Source organism: Schistocerca nitens, chromosome 5 (genome assembly GCF_023898315.1).
Source record: "Schistocerca nitens isolate TAMUIC-IGC-003100 chromosome 5, iqSchNite1.1, whole genome shotgun sequence".
In the NCBI taxonomy this organism is placed as follows: domain Eukaryota; kingdom Metazoa; phylum Arthropoda; class Insecta; order Orthoptera; family Acrididae; genus Schistocerca; species Schistocerca nitens.
In genome coordinates this window covers 624,643,240-624,662,985 of record NC_064618.1, presented here as the reverse complement: position 1 = coordinate 624,662,985, position 19,746 = coordinate 624,643,240, and the positions used below count along the sequence as shown (strand labels likewise).

Below are 19,746 nucleotides of genomic sequence, written 5' to 3'. Positions count from 1 at the left end.
TATTCGATCTAAAATTTTGCTCATAACTCTTTTGTTGAAATCCTCTCCTGCGTCCTGTTTTTTGTTCATTGTTAGGGATTCGCTTGCTTCGAGACGTGGTTTCACTACCTTGTTATAATTCATTGTTGTGTTTCTGGATATGCACTTTTTAAAAGGGACGATCAAACAGTTGCCGCTTGAGGGTGTTCCTGCAGCGTATATGCAACGTAGCGCCACTCCGATGCGGGTACATAAGCACTGACAATAACAAATGCATCGAAACAGGACCTATGTGCTGTTATTCTTTCCTTGGCTATCGAAGGAAAAACATCGATATGTATCCATCGGAGAATGAAAGATGTGCATGGAGCAGTGTGTCGTCGGAAACCGCAGTTGCAGAATCGTGCTGGATGCTGCTGCTTCATGATAACGCGCGTACCCATACCGCAAATATAACGCAGAAGTTATACCAACTCAGGAGGAAGACACTTGAGCACCCGCCCTACAGTCCTGATCTCCTGCTATCAGATTATCACGCTTTCGGATGGGGATGTGCAACAGGAATTTACGGACTTCTTCACGCAGCAGGACACGGTGTTTTAGGAAACGGGTATCTTCAATCCATTGGTCATTCATACAAGAAGAAATGTAGACAGCTGCTAATTACATAGAAAGTTAAGCACCCCAGCCCAGGTCCTCAATATTGCATCGCATAGCATCGATAGGCGTTCGTTTTCCATAGGCCGTTACATGGTACCGTGTAACTTGAGTGTGAAGGGTGTTGTGTTTAATTTATGTGCTAAGAACTATCGTAGTTTTGCAGTTTAAATGGACAGCAGCGTGATATGAAATATATGTGTGTTAGGGCAGAATAACACGGAGATATACATGCAGAAATTCCACGCTTGGGAAAAAGTATTCGTTGAGTCTGTTTGGGATTCTATTAGGATCAACACATCAAAGAGTATGTTGCTCAGGAACACAAAATGAACACTGTCGAAAGCGAGCATAAATTTAGGTTGTGAGTGAAGAACGTAATAACCTGTTACAAGACACTGCTAAATATAGGTTGACTGCAGTTTTTTTTCCTTTTTCTTTTTATAGGAGCTTATGGGGCTTGTAACAGTCTGCTTCCGAAAGCTAATCCTGTGTGTTGCCGTTACATTATCTCTAATGATTATTGTTTTGAGCAGACGCTTCGGCGTGGTGTATATTGTAAGGCGCTGGATACCTAAAGCTCAAGCAGCAGATTTCGTAACACAATCCGACAAGCCAAATTATACCTTTTTTCTTATTCTGTCTGCATCATTTAAGGCGCAAGCCGAGATGACTGTTGAAAAAGTGATGGCTGATTCACTTCCCATTCCGTGTCAAATCCAAGCCAATGCTGTCTCTCTCCTCTCCTCTCCTTTTTATTTTTATTCGATGCCCTCATTTGTATTCTACGTGACATTAAACATTAGAATTGCTTGTAGAGCCGTCCAAATAAGACACCAGTAATTGTAGCAATAATATAAAGAACAGGTACGGTGTTGAATTTCGTACCATTTTTCCTTGCGGGAGAGCGGGCAGACTCTTACTTCCTAACCAGATAGTTAATCTACGTTGACGTTTCGCTGATTCGCGGCTTGATACAAGGGCGCTACTTTTGCTGAGCAGTGGTCTCGCAGCCAGACAGAGTGACTGACTGTTCCCCTTGGTGAGCGCAGTCCAGCGTGCACAAAGCCCGTGCACTCAGCCTGAGTGGGCGTGGTGGCTCCTCGGTCTCTGGGGAAGTCCCCTACTCTCGTCTTCCGTCAAGCACTTCTCGACGCGTGTTCCAGGCAGGCAGGCAGGCAGGCAGGCAAACTTTACCATTAGGCACCGAGTGAGGTGGCGTCGTGGTAGCAGGCTGCACTCCGATTTAAGAGCAGTCAGATCATTACTCCTAACGACAGTACTAATAAACCTCTCGTTTTTCTGTACCTGACTTCATACGAATACCACTATGCCCAGTTCAGTATTTCAACGGTTAATTCCCCCTCCCGTCCTTGCTCAAGTCATATTTATAGAATCAGAAAACTGTTATTAGAGAAAAGTAAAATCAATAGCGAAAACGTTTAGCTCTTACGACTTTCTAGGACTTTAGCACAACCAGACCACAACACAGTTGTCACTACCTCTCTGCCGGCCGAAGTGGCCGTGCGGTTAAAGGCGCTGCAGTCTGGAACCGCAAGACCGCTACGGTCGCAGGTTCGAATCCTGCCTCGGGCATGGATGTTTGTGATGTCCTTAGGTTAGTTAGGTTTAACTAGTTCTAAGTTCTAGGGGACTAATAACCTCAGCAGTTGAGTCCCATAGTGCTCAGAGCCATTTGAACCACTACCTCTCTCCTTTAAGCCAAGATTTGACTCAGATACGCCTGCTACTCCTACATATGACAACTACGACACGAAGAAGGGAATATTAGGGTTTAACGTTCCATCGAACAATAGAGGTAGTCTGTCTACCACCTGCTTTACCTGTGAGTGAGTCTATGTGATCATCCCAATCGGGAGAGAACGGAAAGAAAATCGGCTGTGCCCTTTAAGGCGGTTTAGGTAAACGATGGAAAATTTATATTTCGAAGGTTGAAAGGTTATTTAAACCGTCGTCTTCCAGAATGGGTCCCGGCGGAGGTTCGAGTCCTCCCTCGGGCCTGGGTGTGTCCTTAGGATAATTTAGGTTATGTAGTGTGTAAGCTTAGGGACTGATGACCTTAGCAGTTAATTCCCATAAGATTTCACACACATTTGAACAATATGAGTCCAGCTTTTGGCCAACGGGCAGTGATCAATCAGTATTGTGTTCCTAGAGGCCTCAACTGACAGGGAAATGTCGCCAAAATAGTGGTTATGACTCGAGCCCAGTCTGTAATGGCATTCAGTGCTTTCAATTTTTCGCCATAAATAGAAGGTTAAAATCTATACATAATGTTTGTGCGTACACGACGTAATATATAGTGTGATTTCTGCGATGTGCTACTGCATCTTTGTTTCGCAGGTTCACGAAGGATCTGGAATCACAGCCTGTGTAATAATAGTTGTAAGGCTGCAGATGCTATCTTGTCGACAGACGACTGTTCTACTCCAAGATCCTGTCAGAGAAAAACTTTGGCCTGAACATCAGTTAAATGTGTCGATAGAGTATCGCTGTCATATGTAACATGGGCGGGATGTGAACTTCTGACTGGATTGGTCTAAAAGTTTTTGTGTATGCCAAGAGTTTTATAGACCACATCAAAGAATACAGCGTTTACAAAACTATTCGATATTCATTACACATTTCTTACAGCTCTGCAAATAGCGTCAAGCACCGACACTATACAGCCAACATGTACCGTGCAATGCAACCTTCCACAATGTGTTAAACCGAGAAAATGGGCCGAGCCTTTTGGATGCAAATAATTAACTCCGTAAAAGTGCTCACTAGTTTCACTGTATTATAATAAGAACAAAACTATGATTGAAGTTGAGGTGTTACAGTACTTTATGGCTGTTAAAAACCAAAACTTGCGTCCTAGTCTCACCAGTGTGAAGTTGCCTGGTTTTTAACGTTTTGTCTTGTGTCTTTGGATTGTTAAAATTTACTTCTTTGTAACACATTTATATCACTTTTTCTCATTATATCATTGCGACGGGGTTTTGTGACGTATAACGCCCTGAGGTTAATTTTCGTAGCTTTTCTGGCATCTGTACCTGTCAAATATGGTACGTACCACTGCGTGTAAAATCGGCAAGAGCCCATAATTAACTCAACGTTAAGCTAGTTTGAGTGAACACACACCTGAATTTGTTTAAAAGAACATAACTCGAATTTTGTAAGGTAAAAGTTAGTAATTAAAAAATAATTGTGACTTAATGCTCGCAGGTATCAGATATTTATATAATTTCTAAATTATTAATGAATGGCCGTATATTTACATTAAACGGAAACAACGTTAGACAGCTATTATCATTCATTCAGCGCTATTAACTTATTTTTTCCCTTTTATTGCGCCTTAGAAACTGAGACATAGAGAGAGAGGCTCATAATGAAATCTTAGAATTTTTTTCCTGTTGATTATGAAAGAAATTCTTTTACAGCACGCAAATGTTCTTAAAGCTGATGTCGTATTTACTTTTTGGTCGAAGATAGGTAAATATTGCTGCCCCTATGCACAAAAAGCTGAGCGCTTCAACCAAACTGCGACATTATCAACTTGTCCAGATGGTCTGTCATCATTGCACCCAGTTAGTGTACTTGGACAAGTGCTACATTGGACCTTTGCTCAAGCTATGTACGGAAAATACACTAAACCTAATTCTGGACGCCTAGACTGGGATTTGAATTCCGTTACTCCGGAATTCAGGCCCACTATCTTAACCACTGTGCTGTTACGCTAGGTAAATGTCTTTGACGAAAACCATAAACTGTCTTTTCGAAAACGATGTGCAATCCTTCGGAAAATCGGGAAGGGTATTAGTTCTGTTCAATAGTTGGACTCGGAAGTATTTCCCTTGGCGGTTGAAGACGTTGACTTTTGCCTGGTATTTGGTTCTTAAGAACGCTTGAGTTCTTTCAGTAGTTACTTACAAATTAGCGGTCCCATGTGATGTGAAATCCGTCGGTAAGTGGCTAATAGTTCTTGCTAGTTACTAAATTACTTGTTTCGGAATCAAATGTCGACACACTTTCTTCTGCTACCAAACTCGGCAAGTTCTTTATTTCTTAGGAATATGTTTTCAGTGTTGTATTATGTGGGCTGGGTACACAGCCTTCGTGTAATTATGAAACATGTTCGTTTCTGTATTTTACTTATTACTTACTGAGATTGGTATTTCAAACATTAATTACCTTCAGGCAACTCGAAGCATGCTAAATTACCGTTATATACAGCGATTCGCTATAAAGAGATTATGTTCTATATAAAATACAAGAAACTAAGGAATAGTGATACTTACAAATCTCAAATGCAAAAGTGCACACACATATAAACACGCTTTCTATCCCAACATACAAGCGAATACAATCGGTGTCTGCAATATACAGTTCAGAACGAAATATAAAACCAAACAAAAACTACGTATGGTGCAGTTTGACAGTTGGATTGCAAATGTGGCATAGCCACACTTCGGAGACAACTTCAAAGAAAGTATCACGACAACGGTAAAAACATAACAAAGGCAGAGAGAATTTCTCCTATATGCAACAAGGCGGAGCAGCGATTTGAACATTACGCCACTTCAATGTTAAAAAATGGTTCAAATGGCTCTGAGCACTATGGGACTTAACATCTATGGTCATTAGTCCCCTAGAACTTAGAACTACTTAAACCTAACTAACCTAAGGACAGCACACAACACCCAGCCATCACGAGGCAGAGAAAATCCCAGACCCCGCCGGGAATCGAACCCGGCCGTGGGAAGCGAGAACGCTACCGCACGACCACGAGATGCGGTCTCAATGTTAAAAGATATAAGTTTGTATTTAAAAACAAATGGAATAACAATGTAAAAAGAGAGCCCTGATAAGCGTATGTTACTAGCGATAAACTAGTGGTACAAATTTTTTAAAAAAATTCTCTCTGATGGTAACCTTAAAATCACATGTGCATTTAGCCTTATGTGGTCTGTCATGACATAACTACCAGTTTTTTATATTTTTATATTGTAGTAAATATTATGGCACGGTATTGTTGTCATCGTAGTGCCCATCTGCAATATTTATTATCCAACTGTCAAGTGGGACCTTACGAACATGAGCAAATATTTCAGCATGACGGTTTGTGTTCGGTTTTACGTCTACTTGTGTATTGTATGACGTGGACACCAGTCGTACTAGCTTGAATTTTATAGTAGTGCCTATATTTACGCCTGCGTGATTTGTAAGCAGCACTCACTCACTGTTTCTGGTATTTTATATAGAACACATACTCTTTGTGAACCATAAACAGATATGTGGAATGTTTCCAGTTGCCTGAAATTATGTTTTGACAGCCGTAAGCAGAAACGACTATGTTTAATAAACTATTCAATGTGTCCTGCGTTAGATCCGCGTTATCTGTAGTCAGAGCGAAGGCATCACAGAAATAACAAGTTCCAAAGGGAGATGGAAAAAGGCGTGAGTCGTCACAGAAACCGCTGCTCTCAAAATTCGGAGTGACGCTGTTCTAATACGAGCCAAGAAACATGTTATATTCTCCATATCACATGCCAAGTCTTGGCCACGTAAGTAAAAATAGAGAAATTTGGCCGTGCGCTGAGACACACCGACAGCGAACAAAAAATGTTGCGAGGACAGCCTAACTGTATAGGCTGCAAGCACCACTTTTAAAGCCATGATCGAATCCTAGGTAATGTTTGACTCCAAAGACGTGAAACGTTCGCTGCTACAGCCAACCCAGACCTCTCATTCGTGGTGTCTGTGGTTATGTAGCAAGTGTAGTAAAATGTGAGATTGAAATTAATGTGTACACATTAAAGAAACGGGTGAGTTCAAAAAGCGCTGTCTGGAATGAGTTTGTGTTGGATGAAGACGAAACCACCAAGTCTGCTAGGTACGTGTCGTACATAAACTGCTGTACATTATTTCGTTTCCAATCGGGAACTATTTATTTAAAGAATCACGGCGGTAAGAAATCCCACACAGAAACAGCTGCTTCAGGGATACCGGTAGTAACAAAAAATAATAATCAACAATGTGTGTTTCAGTGTGTGCTAAATATATGAGATCTTTTGATGCTATTCCAGGTGAAGGTTTCAAGGAACTAAACCTAGAATAAGCCGATCTAAGTGCACATTATGGTGAAGTCAGCGTCTTAGATGTAATTCCGCATCCATCCACTGTAAGTAGACATATCAGAGAACGGATTGATGCGATCCGAAGCAGCTTAAATCCTTCTTTTATTACGGAAATACTGAATAAAAGAAGTACTGCGATAATTGAAATGTCGATTATTAGCAAGATCAGGTGCATTATTTGACGCTTACAGAACATTACGTAAATACAGACTGTCCTCATGTTTATAATGTTTTATTTACAACTAATTCCCCGAAAATTAAGAAGGTGGGAGTAAATACTGTAAAATAAGTAGAAGGCGGATAGCTGATTGAAAAATTTCGCTATACATAGTGCATAATTGTTTTTTTTCCTCTGTCTGAATTCCAGTACAATAAAAGATTTCAAAATTGACGGAATTCTACTCTTGCCTGCCCATTGTATAGCAGTTAGCCACACTTTCCATGAAGAAAGTTTCTTGTTAAATCCTGCCATGAACATCGCAGCAACAGTAAATACTGCAAAATGCATTTTACAGTACATGAAGATGGATGCTCTGCGCTCATCTTTAAAACAAGAGGTCAGCACGTGATGGAACAGCTTGTACACTGTGCCAAAGTCTTTACAAACTCAGTATTACGAATTTGCTCTTTTTCTGGCGGGAAAGAACTCCACTTACAGATTGCAGGGATATGATAATGAGCTTGCAGGAAGAGCTGGGGATTTTCTGAAACGATTTAAAAATGCTACAGATGAATGAGAAGGTGAAAAAGAACATGGAATCCTGTTAATTCTTCTTTGGTTTCCAAATGTTCACAGTGTCAATGACTGCAGCGTCAAGTAAGGCTTCATTATGATACGATGAAAGGACAGATTTGTATTTATGTAGAGTAATTTATGGGTTCTAACATACATGTATTTCTTAACAGGAACTTCAAGGGGTTGAAAATCGAACCCCAACTTTCCTGTGTGAGAAGGTTGTAATTACTTCTAAACATAAAATTGATACGTTCCTCTGGTCGTGTTTCCGTGATGTCAATATTCTTGACATAAATGAAAAGCAGGAAATTCTTTGCAGTGTGAAACAAATGTGCCCAAGTTTATGTAGACAAAGCAAGCAATCATTAAAGTAATAGTTTTTGTATATTTGGTTTTATCCATTATTGATATGAGGTCGTGGTTGTAAAAATCAGTGTTAAAATGTCAGGTCAACCTCCTATTTATTGTGTAAAAAAATAAAAAAAATCAAGGCTTCATTTTCAGAATTACTGTATAAGAAACCTCTAAGAGCAAACAACATAAAACGTAAACAAGAGTAATGAAAATATTAAATGAAAGTAGCTACTTCCCTCGCGGCCGTGTCTCCTTAAGATGTATATCCATATCATCGACAACTGTTACTATCGATTAAAATGGAATGGCGTGTGTTGCACATAAGCACCGGCCGTGTCAAAAGAACAGCCCTATCCCTGCGAAGTCTGTGTACCTTCCTGAAACCTATATCCCTCAGACGAATGAGGCGCTAGAAGTCATAAAAACAAACATGTTAAAGGCGTAAAAGCTATCTCAGCAAGTAATTGTCGAATTCATTTATCATCGAGAGTTCGTTCTTATAAATAATGATTATTCTTTTAACATTTAATTTTGCATGCAAAAAGACGGTCTGGCTACGGTCTCCGGTATATCTGGAACCATAGCAGACTGTTCATTAATCATCTCCTGGAACACACCGTGGATAAGATTTTATATACAAGTGCTACGTAGACTATACGCTTCTTGTGATCGATGGCGGGGAAAAAGTTACCGAAATTATATGTAAACGTAATGAACCACACGATAAAACTGAATTCACTGTAGAACATGAAAAAATAGTAAACTACAATTTCTCAGTTTAAATATTATGAAGCAACATGGCAGACATGCATTCCAAGTATTCAGGAAACCGACAACAGATATTTTAATGCACAGTAACTCTTGTCAACCGAAGAGCCAAAAACTTTGTCTTCCGATGTGTAATAGCTAGAGAATTTAGGGCCCCAATGAATAAGCATGACTGAGCTGAACATCATAAAGCAGCTAACCAGAGCCAACGGTTATCACGAAAACATTTAATAAATTGCTACGCAAGAAACAGCGCACGTGAATGAAGGAGAGTGCCGCGCGGAATAGTAGGAGATTCGCAGTCTCCTACCTGGGTAATCTTTTTCAGTCGGTGCCGTGTTTGAGACCAACAATAAGCTGCTTGATTTAAGCTAAGGAGCAGTTTACAACATGAAGTCGATAAATACGAGAGGCGGTATCTACAAAATTCAGTGTGACGCCTGTAAAGCTGACTATATTGTCCGAAATGGTAAGTCCATTAGGTTAAGGTACAAAAAATACAGGGACGCTTTTCGCCTTAATGATTTCGAGAAGTCAGCAGCAGCCATGTATATTCGCGAAACTGTCCACGCAATGTTGGGTATTCATATAGAAAATATTGGCAAGAAACTGGATCTATAAGGACGATTAGAAATTACGATACATAGCATGAGAAATCATAATAAATTAAATGAACAGCTTACAGGACACAGAAATAACTTTGTCAGAAGCTCTGTAGATCCTTTGTAATAGCTATAATTATTTAGTGACGTCACGGTATACCGTGTTAGCTTTCTGATTCATGATGGAATTTGAGTTTCTGAATTATCCGCCATGGATATGCATCATCTTCGTTTCTTCGGTATCACTTTGATTTCATGTTTACATTCACGGAGAACTCACACATATTACATCTGTGCTTTTCTGTGGCGTATGGCTTTCAGAAAGATACATGGGCAGTGATGCTACCAATATATATGTAAAGCATAAGCCATTCCATTTTAATCTGTTTTATCAGTTGACGCTCTTACGGATGTACGACTTAGACACGGCTGCAAGGGAAGTGTTGCTGTTATTTTATTATTTCTATTGCTCTTGTTTGTTTTTTATTGGTCGCTCGTAGAGGGTTTTCGTACAATAATTCTGAAGATGAAAGCTTGACATTCGACTCGCATGTATTGTAGTGTTTGTTACACTGCGGTAGATGGTTGAGCCGACATTTTAAAATTGATTCGTTTGTGTTTAGTTGGTGCATAGTATCTTATAGCTAAACGGAAGTATACATAATTCGTATAATAATTCATTAACGTACGCTTTCATGTTTTTCGCATCAGTTCCGTGTTATTTCTCTCTCTCTCTCTCTCTCTCTCTCTTAAACACAGAACTTGCAACTGCAATATCATCGCCATCTGAATAAAGAGATCGTTTCAAGGACTGAAAGAGTTAGAAATCCACCGCAGCAGATGAAATAGATATCTGTATTTTAACGTACTCCGGCGATGATGTTATCTTAAAGTGGTGGATCGAAAATAAAAAGGACCTACCAAGGCAGGCTGCAGTCGCACGTCAGCAACTACCGCACGAAGTAAACGATTGTACAGTGAAGCTAGCATGTTTTATTAATAAATCATTGCAGCCAGTTCCAGAACGCATCAGTGATCTACTACTGATCAAGAGTAGGTAACTATAAATCTTCTTCTGTTTCGAACAAGTAAAAAGTGTGGAAATATAGAGCTGCAAATATATAGTGTTCTTCGTATGTTTTCATTATGAATATAGTAGTGCCATACATTTCAGGGACAGTATCTGTTTAATGTGTACCTTATTTCTTTTAAGGGAGATGGAATTGGATGTGTGCTGTGCGGCTAGGGCAGCGACGCGTCAGCAAAGACTGGCCATGCTCGGTTCTTCACGTGTCTGATTCCGGACTTCAGACTCATCCGGGACCGGCCACTAGCGTCTCGATCTTCAGCATGGGAGTTCTAACCGGTCAAACAAATCGTTGCAGCGCTATAACCGACACTTCTTCTTCCCGCACACAGCTGCGGATGGAGTAAGAAGGGGGAAAATAATTCTGCTAAAGCATACACCGCACAGTAGTTTGTGCAGCACAAATATTGACGTATCTCTACGCCGTAGGACCTACACGTACATCTAGTCCCTTTTGCACTTGGTAAGGGGTAGCATGAACCAGTGTAACGAGGCCACGTTTACTTTTAGTTCACTTCAGTTACCATTTACGATTCACATGATATATCAATGTTCAAACATTCCTCGTCGAATCCACGCTAACGAAACTTAAGTCTAATATAAAAAGCACTTCTGTGATCCAAATCCACTGAGTGACATGAGCAAAGCGTCGTCCATACGACCGAGTATCACTTCGACTCATAGCCATAGATATCGTCTGTTTATTGTCGTCACGTTAGAAGCAGTTTTTTTTAATTCTATCCGGAGTTATGATCTCTCAACTGAGTGACTGATAGATGCTACGCCGAACCCGTCCAACAGTTTGCGAACCGTCATACGTTTTGCGTTATTTTCACTCCGTAGGTTAGAACCAAAAGTCCTGATCGTAATGATTGTGTCAAGCAGCCCATTTTCTGTGGAAAATTATTGGTTATCGGAGCATCATCCTTCACACCAATAAGTATCTACGTCCTCGGCAACTGAGTGCGCTGGCAATGTAGATTTCTACACATTTCTCAAAGAGATGCGGTCTGTCGCCATGTGCCTTCGCCAAGAATGTTGCGTGTAAGGTATACAACAGTTTAGAACAGATGATTGTAACGTGTTCTTAAGAAGCACGATTCTCTATTTTTGTTTCTGGATGTACGGAAGTGAGAACGACTGTGTTAACACACATACAAAGGTGTAATCCTGGAAAACGATCAACGAGGCGACCAGTTTAATATCTTTATATTTGTAATTGGGGTCCAAAAACAAATTGACAATTTCTTTGGCTCCCAACGTGTCTTATTAACCTATCCCTCCTTTTAGTCAAGTTGTGCCATACATGTATTTTCTACATAATTACCTTCAGTATCTCTTCATTAGTTACGTAATATACCGACCTAATCTTCAGCATTCTTCTATAGCACCACTGTTTAAAAGTTTCTCTTCTCTTCTTGTCTGAACTGCTTGTCGTCCACGTCTCAGTTTCGTATAAGATTACACTTCAAAGAAATTCTTTCAGGAAAGACTTGTTAGCACTTAAACTGATAGCCGGCCGTTGTGGCCGACCGGTTCCAGGCGCTTCAGTCTGGAACCGCGCTGCTGCTACGGTCGCAGGTTCGAATTCTGCCTCGGGCATGGTTGTGTGTGATGTCCTTAGGTTTAAGTAGTTCTAAGTCTAGGGGACGGATGACCTCAGATGCTAAGTCCCATAGTGCTTAGAGCCATTTTGAACCTAAACTGATATTAGGTGTTAACAAATTGCTCTTTTTCAGAAATACTTTGCTTCCTCGGCCATTCTACATCTCACATTCTCCCTACTTCGGCTATCATCAGTTGTTAAACTGCTACCAGTCACGGTATTGTTAACGTTTTGCTTTTTTCAGCATGCGACGACGCTTTTAGAAGTGTAAATCCTCACCTTCATGTATTATATAAGTGACACTATGAGATATTCCATCCTGCAACGACCACATCAATTGAATTTTCATTCTAGTTTATACTTAAGAGTTATAGGTCAGTTTTAGTGTAAGTAACTACGACACTTTTATAACATGTGGTCTAGGGTAGCTTCTTCGACTACTAATCAAAACGTCATAGGTCCTGGGTTAAAACTCAGCCGCTGCTTAAATCTTGAATAAAAATCAGCAGCATTGGCGGCCGGAGATTTCCGGTCAAAGAACTCCTCTTCGTTCCGCCAACGGCCTTGTCAAAGAGGGTAGAAAACCTGACAGGTTCTGGGCACACTCATGCACTAGAGGTGGAGGAGGAGGAGGAGGAGGAGGAAAAAAGTGTGTAATGGTGACTATGCAGCTCTCTTAGAATGAAATTATAATTAAATCTAGACCCTAAGTGGTCGACAGGCGTTGATATACATCAACGGGGACAGTTGAAAATGTGTGCCCCGACCGGGACTCGAAACCGAGATCTCCTGCTTACATGGCAGACGATCTATCCGTCTGAGCCACGGAGCGCACAGAGAATAGTGCGACTGTAGGAATTTATCCCTTGCACGCTCCCCGTGAAACCCACATTCCCGACGTAATGTCCACACACTACACTCGTAGTAGCCCTGCCCATTACACTCATTACTAGGTAAGATTGTCTGCCGCGAGTAAACTACTCAGAAAAGGTTCATGTTAAGATGTATCTTGTGAATGTTAAATTTCCAGGCGTAAGCTGCTGACGAAATCATCTGGCGTTTTCCATACAGATGTCTACGCCTAAATTTCATGATGTTTCGATGAGTGTCACTCTCATCATCTTACGACGAAGTGGCGAGAGGGGCACTCATCGAAACGTCGTGAAATTTCAGTACATCACCTGGTTGGAAGATCCCGAAGATTTCGTCACATCATCTTATTTGTGCTCTTACGGACACGCCTTACAATACAGTTACTAATTGCGAATGTGATCAATGGAACATGCAAAAAAGTAAACTAACTAAACCAGACATTGTTGCAAATATGGAATTTCGCTGGAGATTGCTCCAATATGTCGTGTTTTTGAGTCAATGTCGTCAGAGAAAACTTTTATTTGACGCTAGTTGCCTGGTCAGCTCAACCATATTTTCTATTACGTCAATGGTCATGTCACTATATGCGGTATCTCAAGAAAAGGGTGCATGATGTTCACTGGCAGCGGCTGGAGGGTATGTGGATGTTGTTTTCTTCACCGAATCAGATGGGCACAGCGTCGGTGTTACCGTGGATCACTTGCACTCGACCTTGGGCACGATAGATGGAGGCGGGACACGAGATTTTTATAAGCTCTGCTTTCATACCACAAGGTTAAGTAATACTATAGATAGGCTTCATTAATTTGTTAATGGATTACAGCTAACGCCATGTCACTAAAATTTGCCTTACATTATTTGGAACTTAAAGAAAATACGTGTGTTTGATGAAGATTTTAGACGGTAGGTCAGATCTGGCAAAGTGTGGCTTGCGAGCTGTTCTCCTCTAGCGAGTGCTTCCCGTTCCTACTCTACCGCCACAGCCACGCCGGCCAATACAGGTATGTCAGTTGTTTTGGATCGTAAGGCTTACCTATTTCTGAACGTAAACATCAATAAGACATAAACTATTAAAAGTTGTCTCGAAAATACTGTACTTACATTTACGAGTCTTTTGAATATTTAGGTTAGAGTTATTTAACTTGCTCTTGGCAATTGCTGCGATGTCGATTATGATTGGCGTTGTAGCGAAACTAAATTTGTTCCAAAAACTCATTTGCCACTGCATTACGCTGTGCAGATTTAATGCACTTCGTTGAAGAAAATGCACGTATCAAATGTATGTTGATATGACAAAAAGATTTTAACGAAAAAGTATGCGAGTGGTGGTGAGCGGAATATAGACTATATGTGCGCTCTCGAAATTTCATTATTAAAACATCTCAGTGACGAACAACGAATCTCTTATAGCGTCTACCACTGTAGAATGAGATTTTCACTCTGCAGCGGAGTGTGCGCTGATATGAAACTTCCTGGCAGATTAAAACAGTGTGCCGGACCGAGACTCGAACTCGGGACCTTTGCCTTCCGCGGGCAACTGCTCTACCAACTGAGCTACCCAAGCACGACTCACGCCCCGTTCTCACAGCTTTACTTCTGCAAGGTTCGCAGAAGAGCTTCTGTAAAGTTTGGAAGGTAGGAGTCGAGATACTGGCCAGGAAGTTTCATCTGCCACTGTAGTTTGTTGAGTATTTCCGTTACGTCCTCACGTCAACCAAACGATACAGCGTGATTAAAAGAAATTGCAAAGTAATGGTTTCTTTGCATGTCAATCAGTATAAGTGATGCTGACTACGCTGTTATATCCCTATGTGAAAAGTGTTACTCGCTTCCCACGCCCGGGTTCCCGGGTTTGATTCCCGGCGGGGTCAGGGATTTTCTCTGCCTCGTGATGGCTGGGTGTTGTGTGCTGTCCTTAGGTTAGTTAGGTTTAAGTAGTTCTAAGTTCTAAGGGACTGATGACCATAGATGTTAAGTCCCATAGTGCTCAGAGCCATTTTTTGAAAAGTGTTATGTAAATTGAAGGTGGAGGGTGGGGGTGTAGAGAAAGAAAAGGAAAGGTAAGGGAAGAAACTATTGATGTCAGCTTCATCGGAACCTAATGCGGAATCAGTAGGAACGAATGAAAAAGTGTGCCAGACTGGGATTCGAACCCGGGATCTCCTGCTTACTATTCAGTTGCGTGAACCATTGCACTATCCGGACACGTTGTTGGTCGCAGTTGTACCGACTTTGTCGGCACGCCTCCCAGCCGACTCATACTCCCAACTAGCGCCAACTATCCACAGTCCCCCTCCGTGTTCTCCATGCTCTCTACTTTGAGATTCCCACAGGAGGCCGAACGCAACTGTGTATCCACACAGAAGGTGGCAGATTCATTACCCATCGAGGCGAATCAATTATATGAATGCATGGTGTCTTCTCTTTCGGACATGCCCGAAAGAACAGATACCATGCATTTGTGTAACGTATGTGAAACACTGTAGTACGTACTACGCTCTCCTGGCGCGGCTACGGGCGGCTAGCGGTAGCGACGGCGGAGCCACCTGGCGACAGCCGAGAGCTCTCGGCGCTGTCTCCTCATTAGCCTAGTGAAGGCGGACTCATCACGCCTGCTGGCGCGCCGTTAGACCACCCCGCGCTACATACATTACAACACGCTCCATCTGAGCACCTCTCTCCGGTGTTGATTCGAATTGTAGCGCACAGCGGCGAGGTCGTTAGCGTACAAATGTTAACAACACAGTGTTGTGCAAAGGAAACCAGATCGAAAACTATGTATCCCAAAAAACAATTGTAACAACTAACAAGTTTAGCACAACGGGAAAACTGGTAGAAGCCAAGCTCTGGGAAGATCAGTTTGGGTTTCGGACAAAGAACAAAATGTACGGCAATACTGACCCTACGACTTATCTTAGAAATAGGTTGAAGAGAGGCAAAGCTACGTTAATGGCATCTGTAAGCTTTTGAAAATTTTGGCTGGAATGCACTCTTTGAAATTCTCAATGTGAAGAGATAAAATATGGAGAGCGAAAAGTTGTTGATAACTTGTTCAGGAACCGTACCGTAGTCATACGAGTTGGAGGCCTGAGAAGGAAGTAATAATTGAGTAGGTAGTAGGACAGGGCTGTAACCAGCCCCATAGTATTGAGTTTATGCGTTGAGCAATTTATGGTGGAAAGGAAGGAGAAATTTGGAAAGGGAATTAAAGTTCAGGGGTAAAAAATAAATAAAACCCTCAGGTTCGTCTAAGACATCGTATTTAGTCTCACAGATACAGCAAAAGTCTTGGAAGAGTAGCTGAACGGACTATAGTGTCCTGAAAAAATGTTATAAAGTGAATATCAAGAGAAGTAAAACAAATATAATGAAATGTAATCAAATAAAACCAGGGGTCACCGAGAGAGTTACTAGCTTAGGGAAGGGACTTGAGAGGTGAGAGATGAGTTTCTATTTCAGCAGGAAAGCAACTGACGACGGCCGAACAAGCGGAGAAATAAAATGCAGACTGACAGTAGCGGGAAACGCATCACCTAAAAAAAGAAAAAAAAAGAGAACTTGGTTAACATCGAATAGAAATTCAAATGCTAGGAAGTCTTTTCTGAAAGTATTAATTTGGAGTGTAACCTTTTAGAGAAGTGAAACGTGAACCATAAACAGTTCAGACGAGAATGGAAGTTTTTAAATGTGATACTACAGAAGAATACTAAAGATTAAATTAATATATTGGATAAGGAATGAAAGTTCTGAATGGAATTTTGGAGAAAAAACAATTTGACTAAAAGAAAATATAGTTTCATAGCGCACATTGAATGCTAAAGATTAAATTAGTATATTGTATAAAGAATGAAGGTTCTGAATCCAATTTTGGAGAAAAAAATTTGTAATGCAATTTGCCTAAAGGAAAATTTCGGTTTATAGGGCACATTGTTAGGCATCAGGGAATCGTCGGTTTGGTAATGGTTGTAAGTATGAAGGTAAAAGCTGTAGGAGGAGACCAAGGGTTGAATATTGTTAACGAGAGATGGGGCCCCTCCACGCCCGCACCAACGTGGTGACCAAACCAAAAGTTCTACTGTCACCTCCGTAAACATGTTAGTTATCTAGTAAGTGGATCACAGGATGCTGGGCTGTGATGTTTTCCGTGCGTCTGGGTAAGGCTACGCATTAACACGGTCCATCAGGTGATAGATAGTGGACGAAACGCGAGTGAGGGTAGCGATTTGAAGAACAGAGGGAAAAAAGTGCCATGGCTCGTGCCGTGGGAAAAAAAAACCTCTGCGACAGTGGGATGGGTAGTGAGAGCAGTAGTGGCTTACTAACTGCGATAGCTCATGCAAGGTTGGATTTGTTAGTATAGGTATCATGCATCATTACCGTGACAAGCGATGGCGATGTGTCCCAGTTGCTGCAGCTGCTACATTCCTGGAACAATCAAGATCGTTGTACAGTAGTGGGAGATCGGCCATAGATCATCTCACTGTGTGGGGGATGTGTGGAGCTTGTTTGCATGCAGTGTACGGTACGGCTTCCCTGTGTGGTGCCAGTTATTCGGCAGTGTATTTCAGCTGGAAATCCAGTAAATGCGTCTGATTAACAGGGGCTCGCCTGTTTGCGTATGCTTGGCCATAGATGTTATGTCCTTGCAAGTATGTCTTTTGGTCTTTGTTTCCATCTATGGTTGTGGCCGTAGTTCCTCAGATTCAGAATAAACGGGTTCTGCGAGTGTCTGGAGTTTCTGTATAGTCTTGTGGCGAGTTTGTGGATTACCTCCGTGAGAGTCTCAAGTCGGTATTCCCGGTGAAGGTCCGCGATGCGTGTGTATCGTGGAGCATTGCTTATGATTTTGAGTACTTTGTTTTGTATGAGCTGCAGACGGCGCAGGCGTGTAGGCGCAGCGTATCCCCAGACGGGAGCTGCGTACGTCATCAGGGGTCGGATAAGTGTCATGTACATGGACCTCGACACCCTTCTGTTTAGTGTGCTACGCCTGTGTTGAGCATAGGATAGAGCTGTTTGAGCCTCGCGCTAGCTCGGTTGGTCATGTGTTGTATGTGGTCCCCCCAGAGTAATTTCCTGTCCAGCCAGACACCGAGGTATTTGACTTTCTCGCGGAAACGTATTGGACGTGCATGTAGAGTTATTGGTCTGCAGTAGCGGTGTTTGCGCAGTTGCTTCGGTCTTTTAGTGAACAGAACGGCTTCGCACTTGTCGGCGTTTACTCTAACACGCCATTTCTCCAACCAAGGCTCGGCCACTCTGAGTGCAGTCTGTAGGCGTGACGTAATGTTTGATGGTTTCCAATCTTGCGCAAGGTTGAATATTGTAATCAGGCTGACTACAGTACCCTATGTCAAATTGGTTTAGATTGCGTTATTTATACGGGAAGGAAGAAACTTGCACAAGATAGATTAGCATGAAGAGCTGCGGTAGACTACTATTTGTACTGAATACCATCACAACGACAAATAAAGGCTGAAAAATATATAACAAAGTATATGTATACAGATGTAAAAATATATTACAAGAATTAGCTATATCAAGCAGTTTCAGGGGAAGTTACGCGATACTTCCTAACAATTTGACTAGGTGCTTCATGTCTCAGAAAATCTAAAAAGGCTCTTGAAACGTCCTATGATATTGCCGAAATCGGGGGCGAGTCTTCACCAGAGCTGCGAGTTCTCGTGTGAAAGCTGCGTGCACGCTTCCAAAATGTGGAAAGATACTTTCGCACGCGCCAAACACCGCACACGCCTAGGTGCTCTCGTCTGTGTGGTAATCCATGCGTCCACGCTGACCAGTAAGACTGCCGCAGTGACTGGAAGGAGTCACATAATGGCCAGGATTTTGGTTTAATCAACTGCAGCTCGCACCCCAACGCCACTCACTCATTCTCCCTTTGATTCTCAAACCTTTGCATCAAGTACGAGGTCACTGCACGTCGAGAGACGAAACAGTTGCCACAGTAGATCCGTGCCGGTCTAATTTGGTTGCTGCATCCCATAATTTCTTTCCCTGAATTATCTCACGGTGTATTACCCAGCAGTTATCATCAAAAAATCCACAACGATAACTAGGTTATTTCCTTTGACAAATGACGCACTTTTTCTCGTAGTTCCCTGTTTCCAAATAAATATACTACCAGACTTCTAGCTACTTTTTTGAAGGATTTTATTAAATTCCTGTCAATTTTTTCAGTCATATTCAAAGTGTCTACATCGTCATGTACCTTTTTGGATACTCATGTTGATGCAGTCGCGTAGAATAACCTGAAACAAACGCGAGCCGAGGCATTTTCCAATTGTAGTTACAGTCAACCCAGTATGGATTTTCTGTTCTTCGCCAGCGTCAACATCTTCCACTATTAGAGCTCATACAAATGAAGTGTTCACATTCAATACGTGCTTTGGTTTAGCGGGTGACAACTATTTTACCGTCTCCCCTGATCAGCCATAACAGCCCGTAGAAATGAAAACCTTAGTGTAGCCATTTCCTCCGCAAAGCGGGAGGTTCGGGAATTTATTTTGCCGCTTGGACGTTTGTTAGAGACGATTTGGGAACCGGTCCAGATCTTCAGACGTGCTTTAAAATAGACCACGAAACCGTTTATTTTCCGGTGGGTAGTATCGGAATGAAACCAGCACCACTGACAACAGCTTAAAGCTCACTGGCGTCTAAAGATGCGCATTCTTAGGACACGCCGCACCACCCAGAAATAGTTGCTGAAATTCTCCACGATTATTATATCTTTTGTTGTAGGTTATATGCGCTTAAAATGATCTCCTGCCCAGACCACGAATCGCAGTAATCATTGCCACTTGTTTTTTCGCTGTGTGATATGGAGGAAGATTGTCTATTATGTGCAACTTAAAATTGAGCAACGGATAGAGCACGCTTCTGACGTTTTCGATAAAGGGTGATAAACACACTCCATTTAAATA

General features: G+C 41.7%; 1 protein-coding gene and 1 non-coding gene across 2 annotated transcripts in view; one reads left to right on the top strand and one right to left on the bottom strand.

Moving 5' to 3' along the window:
* LOC126259947 (glycosyltransferase 25 family member) overlaps nt 1–19,746 on the top strand; it is an 846,623-nt gene that overhangs the window by 272,764 nt on the left and 554,113 nt on the right. The gene's annotated exons all lie outside the window — the stretch shown is intronic.
* On the bottom strand, nt 14,296–14,370 carry Trnap-cgg (transfer RNA proline (anticodon CGG)). The gene has a single exon. It is a non-coding gene; the product is annotated as a tRNA-Pro (tRNA).